This window comes from Dreissena polymorpha, chromosome 12, assembly GCF_020536995.1.
Source record: "Dreissena polymorpha isolate Duluth1 chromosome 12, UMN_Dpol_1.0, whole genome shotgun sequence".
Taxonomy (NCBI): Eukaryota; Metazoa; Mollusca; class Bivalvia; order Myida; family Dreissenidae; genus Dreissena; species Dreissena polymorpha.
In genome coordinates, this window is record NC_068366.1 from 31794533 (window position 1) to 31816962 (window position 22430).

Genomic DNA, 22430 nt, shown 5'->3' on the forward strand with positions numbered 1-22430 from the left:
GGATTTCTATTTTGTAACCACAAGATATGTTCTAATTGGCATAGATAAAATTAAATCTATAGCCTAGTTAGCAAGTACTTTTTTTTAAATTGTAAAACCGAAAGTAGAATTTCTATACGTATACGTTATTTCGACAAACGCGATTATTTTAAGTTTAATAGCGAAAAAAATACGGAATTTTACATTCTAACCACAAGATATATTCTAATTGGCATAGATAAAATTAAATATATAGGCTAGTTTGCAAGTACTTTATTATTTTTTAAACGGTACCGCTTTTAAAACCGAAAGTAGGATTTCTAGACGTATACGTCCATTTCGACAAACGCGATTATTTTTAACTTTAGAAGCGCAAAAAAGTCGGATTTCTACCTTGTAACTACCAGATTTTATATTCAAATTGGCATAAATAAAACATGTATCTTATTTATACTTAAATTTACTACGCAAAATAAGATGTGTGGCTTTAAGGATTGCGGATTCTATGTTTGAAACTGCAAATTTCGGGCTGCATTGTTCATTAATTTACCTCATCCAGTTTAGGTGTGTCGATATATAAGAAATCATTAGAAGAAACTTTGTTTCTTTATAGAAGAGGCAATAATGTGATACAGTAATTTAAATCCATACTATAACCGAAATCGAACTAAATCCGTTTCCAATAGTCAAAAATTTAACAAAAACCACTATGTGTACCATCAAAAACACTCAATTTATATGTCATGTGTATATATAGGTATACACGAGTATTCCAAGTGTCTGCAGTTGCCCTATTCCCAATAATAATGTGCAATTTGTTTATTAATTCCGTCACGAATGCTCGACAACTTTGCGTACCATAAAGTATTATGCCTATCCTTTGAATTGTTAGAAAAGATAATTAATAAAACACCTTAATACATGTGCAATTGGTTAGTTTCTTTACGATGATGTCCAAAACTTATATAATATTTATAGAAAAGACACCGTTATAGCAGAACATTAATAATAATAGTTCCTTGAATATTTTCCAACTGTTACGTACACTATGGTACAGAATTATTCTACCATGATGATAAGGAAATAAATAGTCATTAAATGTCGTGTTTGACTTTATGACAAAATGAACAAAACTTTAATCACTCTATCAAATGTAACAAAAGTTCGTTACACATTTAACAATAATCATTTTTTTTAACCGAGTTAATCAATCTATGAATATTTTGTACGAACACCATCTGTTTTCTGTCTGGTTTGTTCAATTTTCTGTATCAAATATCGTATTGCAGATTATTAACACTTTCAGTGCTGGAACCGAATACTGAAGGCCTTTGCAAACAGTTTAGATCCAGATGATACGCCACAGAACGTGGCGTCTCATCAGGATCCAAACTGTTTGCTATTCTGATAGTATTCTTTGAAAAAAAGCAAAGAAAATGCTAATTTTAGAAATTCAGCAGACAACATTTTAGCAGACGACAAATTTCCCAGCATGCAAATGGTTTACACTTGCCATATACTGGAGCGTCACGCTAACAGACGATAGAAAAACACGCATGAGTACATGTATGATCGCAGAGAATGCTGACATGTAATGTAAGATGACAGCAAGGGGGCGATATGCAGACTTAGAAAAGATCCCGAGAAACACCGCTGATTCTGTGTATACATTTAGTACATTAAGGTCGAAAACCCTAGTGTTCATGGGCTCATCTCAATTGCATCTGACGTTTCAAATTTCATTTCATTTTCTTTCACGACGATTTAAGAGATCATTGCGTTATGCAAGGAACACATAAGGTAAAATGTAAAATTATCGATACAACAGTTGATATTTACTGATTGAATCAGTCTAGAAAATATTATTTTGGAAAACAAAAACAAAATAATAATTAAAGGGACATTATAAAGTCCCATTGAAGGTGAACATTGCCAATATTAGAATATACTGACATTTTTATGTCCTGTAAAATTGCATACAAGTTAAATGTTCATTTATACCCTGCGAGAAGAAATTATTTTATTGTATGACTTTGTTTATTAATCAGTGCTGCGATTTAAACAATGTCTTTTATTAACAAAATCTACTTAAAATCGCCATACGATACAAATGTCATTAAAGGGCCGTAGCATTGTTTCAATATTTTAATTTAGAAATATACCATTCATTCAACATTTTACAAACAACATTCCAGGAGATCAGTTATTTTGTTAATTATGACAAAGGATATCTCAATTTATTGCATCAACTTTTTTACCGTTGTTTGTTTCTTGGTTTCTTAGACGCCCCCGACATTAACTAATTTATTGACTAAAATAACGGGACTTGTTCTTTCAAACAACGCGCTTGTGAATCACGTTTTCGTTTTCGGGAAAACAGGAATCAGAATGATAAAATGAAATGCAAAAACTAGCCCCATTCCGCTAAGTTTAATTAAATTAACTGTATCATTTTTAGGCAAACGTTTAATTAGATTACATTCGTTTGATCTTTCTTTAATATGTGCTATCATAGCCGTACAATGTGTATGACATTACGGTAACTTTTGTTTGGTAAGTCGTAAGAATTAAACTAGCCTTGCTAACATAAAAGTGTTAAGACATATAACATATGGTTCATTCACTCTAACCACATTGACATTAGCTGTACCTATTTCCCTCAGCCTGATTATATGTGTGAGTAATTAAGAGGATAAAGTCATAATATGTAATTGTTGGCATTATATATGGCCACTGCAGAAATGTTATAAAATCTTGATTGCCCACCTGGTGCAAATTTTAATTTAATTTATGTCAATTTAAATTCCATTTTTATTTTGCATCTGTGTTACAGAAAAGTGCTCGGATAAACTCTACAATATCATGATTGTAAATGAGTACACTTTGATTTTTAAACCACAACACAACAATACATTCCCACCATCAAACACATTAGTAAAATGTTATAAACATTAAAATTACGGCAACCTTTTTGTAGGAGCTTACATTATTTTAAGTGATGTTGTTTTGCAATTGTATTTATATATTGTATTTATTTATTATTAGTTCATAATAAACAATATTCAAGTTTAAAGCTGAATAAAACTTATGAAAATATAATAATGCATCGTTAATAAAAAAAATCCTTGCAAGCAGCAACATTTAGTCTATTGCAACAAGTATAAGATTGTACACACTACAAGATAGTTATTTCATGAATAGTTTAGTTATTAAATGTACTTAATTTAAATTATATTACACTAGATCATCGCAATTATTCAAACTCTCGTGCGCGCTACCCACATGAAACAATAATTAATACAATAGGTTGTGATTCAAACAGTTTCTTCGGTACGTTTACATTCAATTTGATGCTTGACCCCATTAAACTTATTTGAGCCGAATCTTGAGTTATGCTTCGTAATCTTCGCATAACGTAACGAACAATACTTTAAATAACATAAACGTATATTGTTTTGCATAGGCAACACATTGTTCTTAAGCATGTCTCGAGCGTGGAAACTGTAGACACTGTTGAGAGATAACAATAGCTTAATGAATGGTTCCCTTTTACCGATAGCGCCTTCAGCACTTGCCGTTTAACGATAGCATAAGCAGTTAACAGATTCAAAAAGAAAGATTGGCTTACAATTTAATTGGTACCAACCCTATCTTGTGTGCAAAAGTGTGCTATTAAAAGAGCCTTTTTAATATGAAATGAAATATAAAATGTAATTGTTAATACTGGTAACTTTCGAATATTTAAAAAAATGAGATGGACAACACCTCAATAAATATATTTTTATTTTTGAAACAAAACACATTTTAACAACGAGAATAAATATCGAAAATTAATAAACATCAACAAAAACAATATGTGCTGATGTAATAAATAAACTTTTCCAATTTAATGACGCGCTGGTTTCTTCTTCATCGGTGTAGAAACTTGGAAAGAAATGGAGAACAATTAAGTTTTTAGAAATTTGACAATTTTTGAAAAACACATAATTATATTGAAATGTTTTCACGCTATTTTGCTTCTTTGAACACAAAAAGTTGCTTAAAAAGTATGACTACGTTTCTGATCATGTCCTAGCATTAAGTTAAAGCTCTAACATGAGAAAGCCCGATTCAGACGCCTAACGCGTACCATTCCCATTTCAACTCCATCAGCAGAGCCACCGAGGCTTTATCATCTGCTTATCATTAAGTTATAGCAAGTTACCAATATCCTTTCAACAATAACACATCCCACTAAGCAAATAAACAAAAAAGGAAACATGAGTTTAACTAGAATCGACGCGTTGGAATGGCAAACTCATTTCGTTTTGGTTTCAAACAGGTTTAAAACACACCGAATCTCCTACTTGAGCATAGAATTAATTAAAAAAAACTAGTACTCGCGTTTCTTTTCCAAGAATACTTCAACTCTCCCCTTGCAACATATTGGAAACGTTTCCAATTCCATAAGACCGACACACCTGCGATGACTGTTTTTGTTGAATATTTTGAGAATATTCGATCTTTACTACGGCTTGAGGGTTGACATAAAAACAACAGCCTTTCTCATACGCACTGACGCTTCTGTAAATTTCGCAAAAGCATAATGAATGAGTTTGACGAATCTAATCCGTGAAGAAATTAAACGATAAGACACAGGAACCCCGACGGTGATAGCAGACTAGAGAATCAATGCTGACGCAAATAGGCAGGGCTTATCAAGTAACGAAGTATATGTCTGATAACTGGAGCTGAGATTTTATCGATTACTATTCAGTGCGTTATACTAAAATACGCTTTTGATTTATTGAGAAGTATTTGTTATTGTATTTGCTTGTCTTACAATAACGATTATTATCCTATTCATTAGATTATCGTTTGACAATTGTCCGATATTTTGTCGACTAAAATGTCAACTTTTCAACAACTAATTTGATAGGATTCTTCGAGTATACATGGTTAAAAATATACTTAACATTTTTTTAGTTTTGTGTAATATATTTTGTTACGCAATATGGTAATTGATCGTTTTAAACAATAGATTGAGTCTTTGACCCACACTTATTTGTCGGTATCGCTTTCTAGATTGGGGGATCATTCAGTGTAAATGATGGCATACAAGAAGTAAGGATAGATACAATAACATGTGCATTTATTCACGTGTTGCAAACACATTCCTCCCTATACATAAAGAAACACCGACTGACCGCATACGCATTAGATTCAAACAATTAATTATTGGAAAAAGCGAAAGAGACACATACATGGTTTGGTAGCATAAGTATGAGTAAAGTTTACGTGACACTTTTATTTAATGACACCAGTAGTAGATATTTATAATTGCGCACCGTCTCATTATTCAATACAGTTTCTGATCTTGAAATAGCATTAGACTAGCAGCCTTGTTAAATTCAGATTGAAAGGTTCATCTAGTAGAAATAATAAATAAACACATTGTGACCGACAAAATTGCTAACATTTTAATCTTCAAAAAAAGCCTCCACCGTATGACAAGTTCCAATACGTTGTACAAAACAATAATACCAGCCATTTAGAGAAATATTTTTCTCCATAAAACACCATATGTATTTTGCCCAGCACTGAAACCCGGCAGATTATATGGAATAGCGTTGTTATTTTGCCCTTTAAGAAATGGTTTTCTTCGAAATGTCTGTTAAGTGTATGCTTTTATTTAACATGTGTATTTTTACAATTATGCCATTGTTTAATATTTATGCTCAAGTCGCGCAATTCATTGATTAGACAGAATGAGTGAACGCTCTAAATGTTTTCAACACGCTGCAAACAGAGGCAGATAACATTCCAGAACAATACCTGGGCTAAAACGCGCTTCAATATTCGGCCGATGGGGTCAACAAGCGTTTGTACACTTATTGAAAATATGATTTATATGGCACTTTCATTTTTCCGCTTTGTTTGATGTAAAAAAAATACGAAAATGATAATAAAGCATGATATATTATATACAGATATATTTTGATAAATCTGGTTTATGGTACATACTTACATATAGTTTTTTAATCACTAGTTCATTCAATTAGTGTCTGTTATATCAAAATATGTGAATAATTAAATAATAATATTATCAAATAAATGTGTGCTCGAATGGAAAGTACGTTGTGAGATAATTTATGCGAAACTTAGTTAAACTTATTAATGACTGTATTGACATCTTGTATTCAAGATATATATGTGTTACTAAAAAACTAGCTTAAAAATCTTACCAGTTCAATTTGATTTATATATTTGGTTTTATTGTTTCGTAGCTGAGATTATTGTTTAATTAAGACATTTACTGCTCCTAAAACGTATTGTATAAAACCATTAAATTATTAAGATATATGCTCCCTGCATAGTATCTGTGACGGAAAACATCAACAGGATTTTGTGGTCTCAGTATGGTCAAAGTAATGACATTTCCAAGTATGTTCCACTCATATGTTCTGCTGTCAGTTAAAACTTAACATGATTGGTTATAATCTTTAATATACGTAAAATAATCAATGGTTACATCATTTACGTTCTTTTAAACGATGACCAGTAACTAAATTAAATGTGGGCATGAAGTGAACACAAGTGTCTTAATAATATATTCCTAGTTATATATCCATAGCCATTACATAGTCTTTATAAATGTATGCTATTACAACTTCAATTATTTATTGAGACACATAATCCGCATCTAACAAAATAACATTATTTCTAATAATTCCCAGTTCATACTCATATTCGTTTTCCTGACGTACAGTAACACGCTGATAATTCTGCAGTTTGAATGATGGTCAATATATGCGAAATAAACACTTTCAATAAGGAACCCAACCTTTTTTTAATTATTGACAGTTACTTAGCTGACCATACGTGTGGGTAGAATATTGGTCCCTTGTCTGGAAAATAATTACTAAAAACGTAACACATGGTACGATTTCTTTATGGTAGAATATGGTTTTGAGATGACTTTAGAAATGTGTAAAGAATGTGTTTATGCAACTCCAAACACGATCATCAGTATAATGCCTGATTTTGATTAATTTCCAATTAAATTAAACTGTATCTCTTTAAGTTTTAAATGTCATCCCATGATCTCCCGACATAGCGTAGGTTACCCGGAATAGAATATTCAGTTACTACGTTCATTTTACATCGTGTAATATTATTAAAATTTACAATTAAAACAAAATATACACACATTCATGGAACGTTACATACGCAATTACTATTTGACGTAGCTTACATTATAATTAACTGTTTTAACGTTACCTTATGTGCAATACATCGTAGACTGCATCTTAATTTACATTGCAATTTTATCTGTAACATCTGCAATTAATTCGTGAATCATAGCAAATTCACAAACAACAGCAAACGCGTGTATCTGGTGTTATAGAACGGTTGGGAACGGATATTTCCCGCAAGAAAGTTGATCGCTTGATTGAGCGACCCTGATCTTTCAGAAAATGAATACCCTTGTTGGAAATATAGTTTAAAACTATGTTAATTCAAATGCGCATTCACGCATAAAGCGCATTGAATTTTAAAACGCTTGATGTTATATTAATAGATAAGTGCCAAGCAGATTGGCAGTTGGTTGTTGTCCAAGGATGACAGACTGGTCTAGGGTTTACCGTCATTACATCACCCATGGGTGCTAATGGTATTTTAAGTAGTGTCTTACTGCAGCGGGTAAGGCTCGCTGCAACTGAAATGCATCTGGAAGATATTATTGTTTCTATTACAAGTGTTTAAGGAAAGTTCAAGCAAACCACACACTGCAGAAATAATTCACTGTTAAATGACAAATATCTTCACCAGCTTACTGAATCCAGATACGCTCAATAAACGAGGTGAGTCACGGCGAAATTATAGGATTAATATTTTTAAAATATTGAAAGTGTTTACCGTTAAGCACAATAAATATACACGACTATACATAAGGGATTTACTGTTTTAATTACTAAAAACACCATTGAAAGTTGAAAAGCAAACTATTTATCTGATGAAAATAAACTGTTATTGATGAGAACTAACATGTTCAATATAGCTAAAACAAAAAAATAATGCAATATAACACACACACAAATACCATGTGTCAGTAGTCAGTGATTAATTGTTATGTACGCGCTTTATTAACTAATACATCGCATTTTTATTTCAGCCGTAAACCATAAGATACGTACAAGAAGAAGTTGTCATAACATAATTAAATGGATTTTCTTTAAAAAAAACTAATCTTGGGAAAGATCGTTACACGTCGAGAAACACTATTTTCAAGTTTATTTATAATTTCTACTATTTGCTCCCATGTTGGTATTATCGGGTTTAGAATAAGAGTTCAAATAGAGGAGAACATAATTATGTATATTTCGCAGTACAGTATTTACTGTTTAATGTAAGTAATTCGCATGGCAACGGTCTACAGAGGTACAGCCTTTCCACAAACTAAAATAATAACAAAATGTATATACATATATTTATATTATATATATATTATTTTTTGAGGGGTTTACACACGTTGTTGCGGTTATGCGGTTGACTTTGTCCAAACCTACTTACAAAGGATCAGCCAAGTCTAAATGTTATTCGTTTCTTTGTTAAGATAGGCTGGACTCCCCTGTCAAATGGAAAAATGATAGACTTGGATGGGATGTGGAAAAAAAGCCTGTTCATTACGTATTGCATTTTCTGTTTGTCCATATATAGGCACATATATAATTACATGGTAATTGTTCTGAATAGTTGGGTAATGCCTGGATAAAAATATATATTTGTGTAGAATTGTTGACAAATTACCTGGGAATGCACTTCAATTGTGTCCATAATTGTGGGTAAATTGCTGCAAATTCATTTAAGTGCCTCCAGATTCCATGATATGTCAATATTATGGGCAGATTGTATTCCAAATTTGTGTGTACAGATTCAAAGGATAATACAGCTATTAAAGTTTATTTTATACTTAACTTTATATATTTAATGAAATATGTAAAAAAAGTCACCATAACTGTCCATTATGTGCAAATATTTTATTCGAATATCAGGTTATATACATATAGTTTTATATTTATTTATATGAAATCAAAGGCACACAATTCAATAACTATAACTATAACTATATATATATATATATATATATATATATATATATATATATATATATATATATATATATATACGTTATTCATGGTATTTTGTAAAATTAAACTGCGTTAAGTTTTGATTGCGATTTGACGATAAAATGTAAGTATTATATGTTATGCATACTTTTTATATCCATAAAAATGTTAAATATTGATTTTTTTATGAATAGAAATATTACTTTATTATGTACTTTATGTGTAACTTTAAATAAGTGTGTTTTTTTAATTGAACTGGTCGACCTATTTCCTGAGTAATTATTTCTGAGAATAAGAAATTCATATAAAGAGAGATTCAAAAATAGCGTTACTCATATTTAACATCAGCAAAACATAATTAGTGTAGGTGACATACTGTTCTGTCTTAAGTTAGAGCATCTTGAGTTTGGTGTACCACCAAATACCAAAAACAAATTTAATTTGTTTTTGGTGAAACTGTTCCAACTTCAATAACGTTTGATATATTTTAAAGATAATAAGAAGTTGTTGAAGTTACTATGTATTCAAAGAACTATTGGAAAATAAGATTTTTCAAAAAGATATAAATTAAAAAGCAGCGTAAAACCAGTGTTTTGTCTTCTTGAAAACTGATGCGAATTTGAGTAAGAACAGAGTTGCGTTGCACCCTCGAATAACATTAAAACAGTGTTGTGTTTGATGCCGATGTGGTGAGTGAAATAATCATAATATTTATAATGATAAAGTGCAAATACGAAACACACGTACATTCCGTTACAATACTATGGATAGCCCATACTACCGTTTACCCATTTTATAGTAAATAGTTTCTCGGATGCCTTTTGAACTTTTATCATCAAGATAACAAATACAAAGACAAAAAGAAATATAAAATTATTGTTAAGTATAAAAACGATTTCTAGAATAAAAAACACACACAGCTTCATTTTTTTCCGAAACCACCAATCGTGAATCTTGCTGATATGAGCTGATTATAAAAGTAGCAACTAAAGCCGTTTCGTAATTGTGCTATTCCAGTACTATGTGAAACCTATAACATACACGTTATGCTTGCCGTTTCAAAAATTTGACTTCGTGTTTAAGTGACCATATGAACCAAACTTCCGCCAGTCTGCGCCGAGTAGAGGATACCTGAGTTATTGTTTTATCACATGTTCCGTATCATACACAGGCGAGTGATATATAACGATGTCTAGAAACTTGTGGTGTACATCAATTGAGCAGATAACGAACGCTCTCGGTCTCTAAGGTTGTAAAATACAGTTGTATGTGAATCCGGAACGAAAATTGCAGACCTAATATTTCGTGAGTGTAAAATTGCATTTAATTAAAATAACTATTATTTCGTTTCTCATATTTTTAAATATAAGTGTTTGTTGGTGCTGTATATTATAGTTGTAATATTTTGAATGTAAACATATGTTGAAATATTTTTAGTTTTGTTAAACCGAAAAACCATAACAGTTTATTAAAAAAACTAGAACATACACTCACATGATTCACAGTGGTTTTTAACCACATAAAAATGTATTTAAATGAGTCATTGATAGAAGTATGACCCATAGCACATACCCCGATAATGTCAGACGGCTGTGAATGGCTGTTTGGCTGTCCTTTATAGTTTGTATGGCGTATACTTATTACAATCATATACCAATAGATCCTCACCAGGAAAATGTGTAATGGACGAGGTCATTAGACTTTACGATTAAAACGAATTTAGCGGATATTATTACAAGCCGAGAGGGCCCATCTTATTATTCTAGTTTATATAGTTTTCTCACATGTTTCTCTTATTGAGTTGTTTACGGAACGTATTGTCAACAACCGAACTATTTTACTAAACACTGTGTGCTGTTATTCGGTTAGTTATTCTATTGGAGTGCCTTTAAATCTGTTTACGAACACAACAATATTGACAATTTCATTATCATACTATTGTGGATAGGTATCGTGACACATGGTTATGGTTATGGAACAATATTTAAAGTTTTATAAAGGACAAAAAGGACGCCTATATTGACACTTGATAGTCAATGATGCATACTTTATCACGAGTCACATCAGGCTAGATCTTACTATAAGATATGTTCTACGATTTACATAATGACTTGAATTTCATGATTCGGCAGACCAAAGTAGGAGACCTTGTTCTCGACACAGAGGAATTATCAAATATTTTTTGTTTTGTAAATCTATGCACAATCATTACGAAACATGTTCATGCATAATTGATTACTTTTGAAAACTAACTGCAATTATATTAGCACTTATGTTTGTAGCGGAAAACTTAGGCTTATATTTAAATATTGCAATCATTTCTGAGATGCGGCTCAGATAAAACATGCAGGGATAAATTCCCCTGCAATTTGCTTTCATACTGTTTTCTTCCTATTATTTTTTGTAAAGATAATATATGAATAAACTATCTGTATTACTTTATACAAGTTGATGTAAATTCAAAGATTATGTATAGGTTTTAAACACGTTTATGTGGAAAATATAAACGTGCAATAACCAATTAAAATATACAGCGAGAATAACAATTGTATGAAGATGCAAATTAAACACCAAATACTCAATATTTCCCATTTTTTGCAAATTCAAGCGTAATAATTAAGCATATATGTTCGCTGTTATCCGGACTGCTGATTCGTGTCCGTATGAAAGTTAATTAATATAATTTACTTCGAATGTGCGTGCATTCAAAACCACTAAGTTATAATGGACAAAGTTTGCAAAATAATAACATACAGTTGTAGTGAGCATTTCGAAGTAGTCATCAGGAGTGGAAGTGGATAAAAACTAAGTTAAGCATTTATGTAGTTTCGGAAAAATCAGTTTAACAGAGTCAGATGAGTGAAGACTTAGATACGTTGTTTATTTAAGAGACAAAGGTCGTTTTTTTGTTATTACGAATAGAAATACACACCTACACATAGATATTATAACATTAAAATGTGAATACTGGGACTTCATTATTTTATATTAATATTATATAATTTAATAAGACGAACTCTTTTTACTTTTGTATTTTAATAAATAATACTATCATTTCAACACTGTGTGTTACTTAGTGCAAACGCTTTGAACTCTACTTTTTGCACATCGCAGATACTGCTGTAACATTAAGCTTGTGTATTATTGAACTTGTAAACTAAGCTTCGGTGAGTCTGCCACGAGAAAAGGCAGTCTGATGTATTGCTCTATCAAATGTCCAGTTTCACACACACTAGGGCAGTTTAATGATTTATACAAACTTTCAATTATGAATCAAATGAGCAAATAATGAGCGCTGCTGGTCCAAATGTAATCAAATACTTTTCATATGTGACACCCAAGCTATTATTGAACACGAGCTTTATCTTTAACAGCGTAGCTGTCTTATCCAGGTTTTCACCTCTATCAACAGCCAATAAAATGTTGGAGTAATGTCTCGCCAGTAGACCCGAATGAATATTTCCGAAGATTGCATTAGCTTATTTGAGAGAATTACTGCACGTGTATTGACCTTTTTAGGTTTTGAGCTTAACCTTGAAGAAAGGCTCTTCATTCATTGAATGAATTGATGTTTCATTAAATGAAGCTAGTCTCCATTTTTACCATTTACATCTTAACTAAAGAAATTACATTGTTTGGAATACCCATCGTTACGTAATCGAAAATTCCTAATTACTCACATGCCTTGTTTAAAGTTTTCATTGCTTCATTCACTGCGTATCGGTGTATACTGCATGTTTCGATGCTGGAGTGTTTACTTTTTATACCCATTATTACTAATTTCCTAGTGAATATATTGGGAATGCTAGCTTTTGTTTGGCAAAGTAATCTATTCTTAAACATACAAAACTATTGCAAAGACAAGTCGCAAAACTATCATTTAGTAAATATTCACCCTTATCATATCAACACGAATCAAATGATTTAACATATCAGAAATTTAGACGCAATTAATATTCGTACAGATGTGTTTTAGTTCATTACACATTTTGGTTGGCCTACATGGATGTCCGACTCGTATGTATTCATATTATATTTACTGGAAATCAACGGCATATAAATAGAGGCAGTTCGCATTGAAACCACGTGTATGGTACGCCGCATCGATATTGTCTGATATTGAGTCCTGCTCTATTAACATCTACTTGCCCTTATCAGAATTTATTGATAGGAAGGATAACCGACGTAATCTATTTGTCTGTTTGTCAATGTGTTTGTATAAATGGGATTTTGCCGATGTGAAATGCCTCTTATGTTAAACACCTACGTCGTTATATATAACAATAAACCCATTATTATGTGTAAATACACTGAACAACTCACCCACTCTTAAATTGATACATATTCACGTGAAAACATTAGCACCAATGATACTGTCAAATTGCTGTATAACTAAGTATTGCCTGGCATAATAAATGTTATTTCGCCTTGAACACATCTATTATAAAGACACACGATTGAATAGCAAACCAAGCATTTTCAGTATATAACTTAAGAGTGAATGCTCACTAATAAAATATGACATTGTAAAAAACATCGGATATATCAGTTTTTATTCCACTTTTTAACGTTATCAAATAAAATACATAATAACTATAAGAATCTTTGATAGTCATGTACGTTTCTACTTACAACATTTCTTGCGTAAAGGTGTATTTCCATGAAACATACAAAGACTGCACCATAGGAAATGCCATCATTTGCTTGACAATCACATGTTGTTTACCAAACGTAGATCATGTATCCGTGTCTTCCATCCACATGAATTCAATGCTGACCTACTCTTTTGCTACGTCGTTGGCACCCAGTGATATCGGATTAATGTTCACGTACTAACTACACTGTTTTCAGTAAGCTTTATGTTTTGAATACTTTCTAAATAATATAGCAAAGATGGTTCTTTGAATTTTAAGATAAACAACACAACATTTTTGGTGACAATAACTTACATTATTCAACCATATATGCATGTAATTGTTTTTCAGGAGCTAAAACTATTATTTTGTCAATAGCGTATGGTGTATTGACTAAAGTTAGTATTGCAATTATATTGTTTAAATATGTTTGTACGTACTTATTTACCTTTTTGTCGTGAGAATTAAACATATTACAGTTGTCGATTTTTTTTTCAAAGATATTTCGTTTTAGTTATGAGTACACGAACTATGTAAAACAATAGCTTGTACGCACATAATTCATTGTATTCACAAATTATTGTTAGTGGCTTTGGCGGTTGTTTCAACTGTTAAAAATGTTTTCGTTACATTTAAGTCATATTATAATAATGTATTGTAATTAAAGAATTCTTCGCACCAACAGAAATGACATCGTTGATTGTAATCATTTAATTTAAATTTAGTACCACTTATATTTCATTCATTTTATTATAACATTAATCATATCTATGAATTATTTAAAGATAGAACATCTTGCCAAAGCTTTAACTTGTATAATGATCTTAAAGAAATGTGTGAAATGATCTCGTCCTAAGCTTCTATCTCTGTTAGCCCTCTATGAATCATTAAGATGCCGAATGTTTGCATTAAAAAGTATACATATTGTATTCCAGTTACTATATTCGCGCCTAATTACTCAAGCATGTTCATAAACTTAACATCGATCAATGATGACTATATTTGTTTACTGAAACAAGTCTTTTTTTTAGCTCACCTGATTGCTCAGGTGAGCTTTTGTGACCGGTCTTTGTCCGTCGTCTGTCCGACCGTCCGTCCACATTTGTTCGTAAACACTCTAGAGGCCACATTTATTGTCCGATTTTCATGAATCTTCGTCAGAAGCTTTGTCCCAATGAAATCTCGGTCGAATTCGAAACTGGGTTGTGCCGAGTCAAAAACTGAGTCACTAGGTCAAAAAAAGAGAAAAAGACTTGTAAACACTCACATTTCATGCCCAATCTTCATGTAACTTTGTCAAAATGTTTGTCTTGATGATATGTTGGTTGAGTTCAAAAGTGGGTCCGGTCCGTTAAAAAACACGGCCGCCAGTGGGCGGGGCAGTTTTCCTTATTTGGCTATAGAGAAACCTTGTAAACACTCTAGAAGTCACAATGTTTGCCCAATCATCATGAAAGTTGGTCAAAACATTAGTTTTATTGATATCTCAGACGAGTTTGAAAATGGTCCAGATCGGTGAAAAAACATGGCCGCCAGTGGGCGGTGCATTTTTCTCTATATGTATATAGTGAAAACATGTGAACACTCTAGAAGTCATATTTTTGGCCCAATTTTCATGAAATTGGGTCGGAACATTTGTTTCTTTGATATGAGAGTTGAGTTCGAAAATGGCTCCGGTCAGTTGAATAACATGGCTGCCAGGGGGGGGGGCAGTTTTCCTAATTTGGCTATAGAGAAACCTTGTAAACACTTTAGAAGTCACAATTGTTGCCCAATCATCATGAAAGTTGGTCAAAACATTGGTTTTATTGTTATATGGGACGAGTTCGAAAATGGTCCAGATCGGTGAAAAAACATGGCCACCAGTGGGCGGGGCATTTTTCTTTATATGTTATAGTTCAACTTTAAAAAACATGTTGATTTAATGTTCTGAACATAGTTCTAAACTTGGGTAAAGCATGTGTTGTCGGTTTTCAACATAACAATACAATAAGTTCGGTTCAGTGGTCTCATTTGCATTGGCTATCTTCACTTAATCAGCATTAAGTTTTTGTAGAGGAAGTCTGCTCCATTCAAATATTGTTAAATGAACATATGACATTGAACGGGTCGTTGAACGGGTCGTTACATTGCTTATGTTTGTTTTATTTCGAAATGCATACTACAGACTACGAAATCCAACCAAATCAAGGACTTACAATTTAAGATCTACTGGCGGAATATTAGTGCTTATTTAAGACATGATAGTAAGTTTTTTTGGCGCCTCTTATCAAAAGTTTCCTTTCCAACATGTCTGTATAAGTCATTAATCGTGACCATAAATGCAATTTGTAAAGTGATGTCAACCTGAAATAACGTCAATTTAGTAAACAAAAACGTTCAGGATTTACCACCTAGTTTTGCCAAATATAGAATGCAATGTGTACAATTGTTTTAAGCTCATCTGTGCGAAAGTGCACATGGTGAGTTTCTGGGATCGCCTTTTGTCCGTAGTGCATTTACTTATTATTGCAAATCACACAATTTTGCAGGTATGATCCTTGCGCGACCTTCCATGAGAGTTGTTTAAATCGTTTCGGTCCGCTACATATGTTCGTCGCGAGAGCTACATTGTTTGTTCAAATTATGTCCCTGGTGTCAAAACAGGCCACGCCACATCATTGGTAAAACTATAAACATATTCTTTGAAAGTGCGAGTGTCATGGCTTTAATGTTTGTTGTGTAACATCGTGTAGCGGTTTCCTAACAATCATGACTGCATCGTGATTAAAACAATAATTCCCTTAACAATACTATTTTGTTGCACAAAGAAAGAACACACAATTAACACAGGAAGACAATTTACATCGATAGTTAAATATAAACGTGTACATATCAGATTTGAAAATTTGCATCGCAACCAGCAACGACCGTTGGGCCCCGTAAGGAAGTGGGAGGCAAAAAGTCCTCTGCTACCGTTGAATGGTCATGTGTGCTTTATTCAAACAGTGTGCCAGCGGGCCGGTCAACGACCCTTGTACGTGCGAAAAGATGAACATACTTAAGCAAAACTTATTTAACGAAAGTTGATTATGTTATATCCGAATGTAAATACTGGCAGCGGAACAGAATAAAAGCAATACAATATAATGTTTTCGCTCACAATCGTAAGCAAAAACATTCTAAAGCGTTATCATAAACTGAACAAAATAAACCATCAATGTTTAAAAACAATTAATTCACTTGTGATTGATGAAGATTTATTAATGAAGCAACACAATTGTGCTCTTTAACATTTATATTGAACAATGTGATATTTTATTTCTTATAAATAATCAAACTATTAACGGTCATGCAATATCGCCATATGTGCCCTTTTTATGACAAAGTGTTGGTCATATTGACGTTTTATAACAAATGGTTTACTTTAACAGAAAGTATACTATCCAATTGATATTTTGCGATTGTATGGGTTTAACAGTGTGTGTGTAACATTGTATAAAGTTCAGCGATAAAGTATTTACAAATCATGCGTCTAGGGTAAAACACAGGGGTCACATGATTTAAATAGAATTGTAACAAATAATTTAAACACTCTTTGAAACCGAAATATCACAAGCTTTGATATTTAGTTTGTGCCGCCAGATAGTGGTCCGCTACATTGTTTGTTCAAATAAGGCAAATTAGGTCGCTTGATTTAAACAGACTTTACTTCGGAAATTATTTTAGTTTTTCTTTTTTAAACGAACAATACAAGAGGTTAAATATTTCGCAAGTTATATAAGTTATCGGTCTTCTGCTAAGTTTGTTAAAATCATGTCCCTGTGGTCGAAATTGGTCATGTTTGGTGATTCTGGGTGATTGTGTGTTGAAATGTTTCACATTGTGTATATCATGCATAACTTAAAAACGTAAATGAAACCACAAAGCTTTGATATTTGGTATGTGACATCATAATGACCTTTATATAATTAAAAAAATAATGCACTTGGCTTTAAAACTGACTCTTCTTCTACACATGTTAGCAATCTAAAGTCATATTCACCCACTTGTTTATGTATTCGTTGCATATCGAACGGTTTTGTTGTAGGTGCGCATTTTTTAGTCTTATAGAAAAGCTATTTAAATGCACTGCACGTGTAATTACTTAGGGGCCACGATTTATGTTAGGTTGAACATGAATGTTATTTATGCCCCATGTGGTATAGCGTTACTGGATGTTTCATTGCCTTAAACAAGCGTTCGACCTCATTTCTAATATTTCAGTGCACTAAGTTTATAAATTATACCCTAGCTATATTTGTTTGCTCTGTATGCATGAACAGTAAACACGTAGCTTAATGATACCGGTTTTCTCTGAGAAGTATGCCGACCGTTCCCCCAGAGGCGTCTATGATATAATAATCATAGTTAAAAAACATATTATTTTATTATGAAAGTTTGACAAGTATTTGTAATCAATTTCATATTCATAAAGGATAGCTTTACATATACTCTGATATATTTCCTTCGATAGGCGTTTTCCTTGTTTTTAAACCGATAATATATTTTACAATGCGGTATGAACACTTTCTATGTGGGAAATTAGCTTCAAATCCCCATATTTTAAAACCATACAATACGATTAGTTTAAGAAGCTTTTCAAAAAGCTCAAACTTTTGATCCGCGGCCATATTTACAAAATATACGTAAGTACTGTTTAGCTTAAAAATAGCTATATAGCCTGATTCCTCAATGAATTCTATAATAAAAACGTTTATTCTTGAAATAGTTTAAACGATCTCAGTTGCAGTGATAAAAACAAACTCAATATACAATACAATAACAATTTTTACAGCCATACAATAAACATTATATTTATTTATACGAGCCATTTATAGAAGTATGACCCATACCACATGCCCCGATAATGTCAGACGGCAATGAATGGTTGTTTGGCTGTCCCTTATTTCATATGGCGTATATTTATTATAACCATATAACAATAGATCCTCGCAAGGAAAATGTGTAGTGGACGAAGTCATTAGACTTTACGATCGAATCGAATTTATCGGATATTATTACACGTCGAGGGCCAATCCTATAACTCTAGTTCATACAGTTTCCACACATGTGTCTCTAATCGAGTTGTTTACGGAACATATTGTCAACAATCAAACTTTATATCACTATTACGTAATAGATGAAGATTGAAATATACATGAACATCAAGCAAACAATCGAGAAGGTCGTCAATAAATTTGCGATGAATAACTCGTTACAACTTATAATTAAAGCGGTCCAAATTACAAATAAGTATTGTACGACGCACTGTGTGTTTTTATTCTGTTAGTTATTCTAATAGAGTGCCTTTTAATCTGTATACGAACTAAATAATATTGACAATTTCTTTATCATACTACTAGTATTATTTATGTGTATCATAACAAATGGTAATGGAACATTTAATTTTTTATAAAGGAAAAAGGACGCCTATACTGAAATTTGATAACAAATGATGCATACTTCCTCACAAAATACAAAAGTCTAGTCCTGACCATTAGATATGTTCTACGATTTACATAATGATTTGAAGACCAAAGTTGGAACCCTTGTTCTCGACACTATAAAAGAGGAATTATCAAATGTTTTTTGTTTCTTGAGATAGACCCAATCATTAAAAAATGTTCATACATAATTCATTATTTATTTATTCGACCAATGAAATCTCTTATTGAAAACTAACTGCAATTATATAGGCACAATCGTAGTTTGCAGCGGAAAACGTTTTAAATATCGCAAACATTTACTGGAAATGTTGCTCATGTCAAAGGAGGAGTAAACAATTTCTCTGTATTTTGCGTTCATACTGTTTTTTTCCCATATTTTTTGTAAATAGTATATATGAAAAAAACAATTTGCAAAACCTTATACATCGTTGATGTAAATACAAAGATATTGTATAGATTTTAAAACATGTAAATGTGTAAATTATAAACGTGCCAAACACATATCAATAATACCAATGACGAGTTAAAATTGAAACGTTGCAAAAAAAACGTTATTATAAAGATGCACTTTCAATACCAAAGAATCAATATAGCGCATTGTTTCACAATTAAAGCTCATTAATTAAGCATATATGTTCGATTTTAACCGGAAAGCGGATTCGTTTCCGTATGATGATTAATAAATATAATGTATTTCGAATGAGCGTGCATTCAAAACCACTTACTCATAGTGAAAGGAAGAAGTTTCGAAACATAATTAAAAACAGTTCTAGTATGGTTGTCAAAGTAGTCATCAGGAGTGGGAGAGCATAAAAAAGGAAACAGTCTTTTCAGCATTTATGCTGTTTTGGAAAAACATGTTTGACTGATTCAGATGAAATCTTGAACCGTTGTTGATTAAAGAGACAATGGTTGTTTTTTTGATATTACGAATATTACGAATAGCAAGTTATTGACATCTGTAAACTATCGGAAATGTAGATCCGTGTAACCAGAATAATTTTTTTCGTAGACACCTTTATAGGTTTTGTTTAATTATTATCCTTTACTAATTTATTTAGCAAACCAAATTATAACAATGAATATGCATTAATAACAATTTAAGACACCATACAATACCATTATAATAAGATGTCTTACTTCTGTATTTTTAATGAATAATACTATAACTACAACACTGTGTGCTACTTTATACACTTTATGCTTCGCTGTTTTTCACATGACATATACTGCTGTAACAATCAGCTTTGTGTATAATTGACCTTGTATGAGTATGTCACGAGAAAAGGCAGTCTGATGTATTGTTTTATCACATGTTAAGTTTCACACACCAGTGCAGTTCAATGATTTATACGAACGTTCAATTATAAATCAAATGAGCAAATAATGGGCGCTGCAGGTCCAAATGTTATCGGATACAGTTCATATGTGATACCCAAGCGGTTATTGACCACGACCTTTTTCTTTTTCAGCGGAGCTGTTTTATCCAGGTTTTCACCGTTATGAACAGAAAATAAAATATTGGAGTTATGTATAAACAGTAGACCCGAAGGAATTTTTTCGAAGATTGCATTAGCCTATTTGAGAGAATTACTTCAGTAGGTTTCAAGCTTAATCTTAAAAAGGTCTTCATTCATCGAATGAACTTATTTTTCATTAAATGAAGTTTATCACCGTTTTTAAATTCACATCTTAATTAAGACTATGCCATTGTTTTGAATGCCGATCGTTTCGTATTCGATAATGCCTTATTTCTCACATGCCTTTGCCGAAGGCTTTTGTAGTTATTTATTGTCATTTTACAGTTTGAAATGCTTCATTTACTATTGATCGGTGTATACTGTATGTTTTGATGCTGGAGTGTTTACCTTTAATACCCATTATTAAAATTTTCCCAGTAAATAAATTGAGAATGCTGGCTTTTGACAAAGCAGTCTATTCTTAAACAGACTGAATAATTGCAAAGGCACGTCGCAAAACTATCATTTAGTATTAGCCCTTATCATTTCAACTCGAATCAAATTACTTAACATGTCAAATATTAAGACGCTTGTGTTCTTCGTACAGATGTGTTTTAGTTTATTCAATTATTTGGTCGGCATACATAGACATCCGCCTCGTATTTATTCATATAATATTTACTGGAAATCAACGGCGTTTAATGAGAGACTGTTCGCATTGAAACCATGTGTATGGTACGCATTGATATTGTGTGAAATTAAGTCCTGCTCTACTAACATATAATTGCCCTTATCATAAAATATTGATAGGAAATTGACTGATGTAATTTATTTGTCTCTCTGTTAATGTGTTTGTATAAATTGGATTTTGCCGATGTGAAATGCCTTTTATGTTAAACACCTCCGTCGTAATATATCACAATAAACCCATTATTATGTGTAAATACACTGATAAACCCACCCACTCTTAAATTGATACATATTTTTGTGAAATTAGCACCCATGATACTGCCAAACTGCTGTTTAACTAAGCCTTTTCTCGTATAATAAATGGAATCCTTTTTAAATGCGCTTGTATAAAATGTATTCGCGTTATCTGGAAGTTTGGTGCAATCGTTTTTCTGTACAGTCAAAACTGACCTAACGGCCACCTGAATTTAACGGTCACCTGCAGACAAAGCGCAGCACATCATTTGTCCGTCTTTTTTGCGGTTAAAGCGTCGGAAAGCGGTAATTGTCTTTGATATCATTAAAGCGGCCAGCTGCGAGTTAACAAATCATAAGGTGTTGAGAAGGTTTGTTTTCCGGAGATAATTGTGGGGGTATCTTCAAAAGAAAATATGTCAGAGTTTGTGACACGTTTAAACTAATTATCGCTAATTAAATGACCGCTTATTAGTCCATTGTACTTACAACATTGAGTATCGATTTGAAAACAACATTTTCGGATCATTCTTGAAAAGAGTCCCGCTTTTTAGACTTGTACGGTCGTGACGTTAATGGCACGTGATAAGCTTTATTTACTGAATGAACGAGATGCATGAGTAAACAATTATACCAGCGTTGATAAAGTCATTTCTTTAGTTTAACAATATGAAATTAATTCAATCTATAAGATATTATTCTGTATTATTAAATTTACACACGTATGTTATTTCTGTTATTATGCTTAGTTAACGGCAATGAGCCTTTGTTTTACACTGTATGCAAACGACTGGGTGGGGTAACGCCGTAGCAATACTTCCAACTGACCAACCATCTTATACTTGTGATCCGAAT